The following is a 4,070-nucleotide window of genomic DNA, read 5'->3' as shown; positions in this document are numbered from 1 at the left end:
GTGTAGCCCCCAAAATATGGGCCTAGAACCACCTCCACTAAGAGACTATTACTTTAACCTTCCCCACTTCTTTCTGTCCTTGATCTTTTCAGGCTCAGTGTCTTGGTGAAAACCCCTCCTCCCTCATCCACCTATTTCCTTCCCCTTTTTCCCCATAGTGGAGTGGAACTAGGAGACAGGGTTTGTTTGTTCCACGTTCAGGACTGGCAGGTGACCCCTTTCCCTGCTCTCAGGATCCTGAAGTCATTCTTTACTATTTCTTTTCCCCAGGTTTGAGCAGTTTCATGCCCCACAGTCTTTCAGGATCCAGTGCCGAGCCAAACACAGCATCTGATGCTCCCAGTGTTCAAATCAATCTGATTCTAAAATGTGAGATGTGAAGAAATCAGAATTTCCACTCAGAGTTATCTCTGGGGCTACATTTACTTTTTCTATGAGCTATAATAGGAAATGGTCTTATTCTCTGCTAAGAAATTCACCAACATTTTAGGGGCAATGGCTGTGGAATTACCTCGATTGACGAAAGCCATATGCCAGAGGAAAAAATACACTGGAGATTTTAGTCGGGAATCTATATTGGTAATCATGATTTTCCCAAGATTTTCTCTTGTTGTAATAAGATAGATGATTACAAACACCAGGAAGAGAGGAATCTGCCATTCTGGATGGTTTGAGATTCTTAAGAGAACAAACCCAGTCACATAGGTCAGGTTTCTTTCTGCCATATATTCTGTCTGCATCAGCTGCTTGAGAAAGAAAACAGAGGTGTCAGTACGCAAGTGTCTTCTGAGCAGGGTGATAGTTGTTTTTTAATGGTATTTATTAAGAGCTTACTATGTACTATTTGATAGTTCTACCATCAAATAATTATCAATTTCATTGGAGTAGAATAGTACTCTCCCATGTGTTTATTGATACTCTGGTCAAGTGCTTATCATAAAATATTTAATGTTAATATTGTATGAAATATCTGCATTTTCCCCCAGGATGAATGTTCCAATGCTTATCTGTATTTACATGTACGTAATATGTATATTTTGTATTGCATACATATCACATATTAGAGAAGCAAAATGGTCTTGTAGAAAGAGTAGGGGCCTGGGAGTCAGAGGACCTGAGTTCTAATCCCAGCTCTACCAATTGCCTGCTGTGTGAATTTGGGCAAGTCACTTAACTTCTCTGTGCCTGTTTCAACTGTTCTCCCTCCTAGACTGTGAGCCCCATGCAGGAAAGGAACTGTGTCCAACCTGATTAACTTGTATCTACCTCAACACGTAGTATCATTGTTGATACATAGTAAGTACTAAACAAATACCATAATTATTTATTGTATTTTTTTATTATGGTTACTCTACAACTTGATTAATCACTAAATTATGGGGAGTTTTGGAAAGAGTAGACTCTCCAACTCTAATACAGGAACTAGTTTCTATTCATAACATTGTTCCAGAAGAAAATTGAGAAGTAGCATGTTTTAGTGGAAACAGCACTAGAGTCAGAGGACCTGGTTCTAATCCTAGCTCTGTCAGTTGCTTGTTGTGTGACCTTTAGCAAGGCACTTCACTTCTTGGTGCCTCAATTTCCTCAACTGTAAAATCAGGATGAAATACTCATTTTCTCTCCTACTTAGAATGTGAGCCACATCCATTCATTCGTTCAATTGTAGTTTTTGAGCTTACCGTGTGCGAAGCACTGAACTAAGTGCTTGGGAGACTACAATATAACAACAGACACATTCCTGCCCACAATGAGCTCACAGTCTAAAGGGAGAAACAGACATTAATATAAATAAATTGATGGATAAATAAATCAATAAATAAAATAAAATAAGTCCCATGTGGGACATGGGCTGTATCCCACCTGATTAACTTGTATCTATCTCAGCCACTTAGAACAGTGTTTGACATACAGCAAGTGCTTAATAAATGTCATTTAAAAATTTGGTTCTGACACATTATTATGGCTTGAAGCACAAGTTTCAGGGACCAATTGATCAGTAAGTCTGAGGACTGCCAGCTCCACCTAAATCACCTGGATTTGTCCCAGTCAGTTCTAAGCAGAATTCAGTTCTAAGCAGAATGAAGTAGCACAATTAGCACTGGTCGAGGAGTCAGAGCACATGGGTTCTAATCCCAGCTCTGGCTCTTGCCTGCTGTGCTACCCACGGCAAGTCACTTCACTTTTTAGTGCCTCAGTTTGGGGCAAGAGTCACAGAACAGACAAGTGGTGGAGCTTGAATTAAAATCCAAGACCTGATTCCCAGGCTGGTGCTCTATCCACATTCTCTATAGTATTAAAGATACAAATTACTCAAAACCAGCAAGAATGTTCTTGGTTAATGTTGAATGAAGTATCTCCCTAAATGAACAACCAAAATGGTAACTTGGATAACTTTCTGGTTATCACAGGTTTTTTCTGAATTAAGTGAGTTGGTTTAGTGTGGAAAATAAGCCCAGTGGTCTAACCTACCTGTGGAGGAAAATCTGCTGTTCTTCACTCAGGTGGTTCTCATTGAAATGTTTCTGAGGGTTTTGTTTGCTCCCATTTCCCATGGGTTACACAGAATGCAAAGGATCTCAAGATGCAAAGAATCCTTTAAATGAGTGTCATCTCCAGAGGGAAGATGGAAATTGTTTCCAGAGGTCAGGTGGGACACCTCCCCTTCTCCCCGCAACCTCCCACCCTCCACCAGGAGGGAGGAGATGCAGCTCATCAGTGTGCAGGGCCTGTTTTTCTTCACTCAATCAATCAATCAATCGTATTTATTGAGCACTTACTGTGTGCAGAGCATGTATTAAGCGCTTGGGAAGTACAAGTTGGCAACATATAGAGACAGTCCCTACCCAACAGTGGGCTCACAGTCTAAAAGAAACGAGTCCTTCGAGCCGGAATCGAACCAGCGACCTAAGGATGACCGCGAAACAACCGCTACAGTCCTCTGCTCTACCAGCTGAGCTATCGAAGGCTTAAGGTAGCTCTCATTGAAATGTTGTTGGGGTTTTTGTTTGTTCCCATTTCCCATGGGATACACAGAATGCAAAGGATCTCAAGATGTAAAGAATCCTTTAAAGGAATGTCATCTCCAGAGGGAAGATGGAAATTGTTTCCTATTTAGACAATACTGCCCTGTAATATCCCAGCAAAAAAGATTCATAATCACTTAAAAGTTGTGCACCAGAGAATAATATTTTTGTGCTTTTTCAAGAAATTCCAAAGTACAAGGCCAAGTTGGAGAAAGGAGGGGGATTCAAGGGCAGTTTGGACAGTTGAGGCAATATCCCTTCTGGTGAGAAAAAAGTGGTTTCTTAGTCTGAATAGCTATTAACATAGAACAAATTAAGTCAACTATTGCTCAATTTTTGAATGTACATGTGTTGAGTTTAATATTTAAAGCAAATGGGTGTTATTGCCTTTGTTTTTTATGAGTTCAATAGTAATTGATAATAAATTATGATGATCCAGAGAAAGTGATGACTATGGGCCAACAAACTGAATAATTTGGATCAATAAATATTCCTTTTCCTCAATAACAAGTATGGTATTTTGGTTCCTTAATTAGTAACAATAATTTCATTATTTGTTAAGCCCTTACTATCTGCCAAGCACTGTATTAAGCCCTAGGGTAATTTCAAGATAATGAGGTCTCACATGGGGCTCAAAGTCTAAGTAGGAGTGGGAACAGGTATTGAATCCTCATCTTATAGATGAGGAAACTACAGCACAGAGAAATTAAGTGACCTGCCCAAAGTCTCACATCCGGTAAATGGTGGAGTCAGGTTAGGAATACAGGTCCTCTGACTCATAGGCTCATGCTCTTTCAACTAGGCCATGCTTGTCCCTTCTTCATTATGCTAGAAATTGGTTCAGCTTTACATTTCTCAAGTATGGGCACAGTCTACATTGACTAATTTGTTTGGGTGTCACATTCTGTTTGTGAAAAAGATAAGAAAAGTAAATGGCCTTCTGCAATGGATCAGTTTGAAATTTGGTTTCACTTTCAGATGAAATACCTGGCATTTCATATCTTAATGGGACAAAACAAACCTTCAGCTCCAAAGAAAGGTTTTGGG

At 39.8% G+C, this 4,070-nt stretch overlaps 1 non-coding gene across 1 annotated transcript; it reads right to left on the bottom strand.

Moving 5' to 3' along the window:
- Window positions 1-2,876: 2,876 nt before the first annotated feature.
- TRNAY-GUA lies at window positions 2,877-2,965 on the bottom strand. The gene is given in 2 exon segments: window positions 2,877-2,912; window positions 2,929-2,965. It is a non-coding gene; the product is annotated as a tRNA-Tyr (tRNA).
- Between the last annotated feature and the right edge of the window lie 1,105 nt (window positions 2,966-4,070).

The sequence above is a fragment of the Tachyglossus aculeatus genome, unplaced genomic scaffold, assembly GCF_015852505.1.
Source record: "Tachyglossus aculeatus isolate mTacAcu1 unplaced genomic scaffold, mTacAcu1.pri scaffold_114_arrow_ctg1, whole genome shotgun sequence".
Taxonomy (NCBI): Eukaryota; Metazoa; Chordata; class Mammalia; order Monotremata; family Tachyglossidae; genus Tachyglossus; species Tachyglossus aculeatus.
Note: the sequence above shows the minus strand (reverse complement) of the source record. Positions and strands in the feature narration are given on the sequence as shown.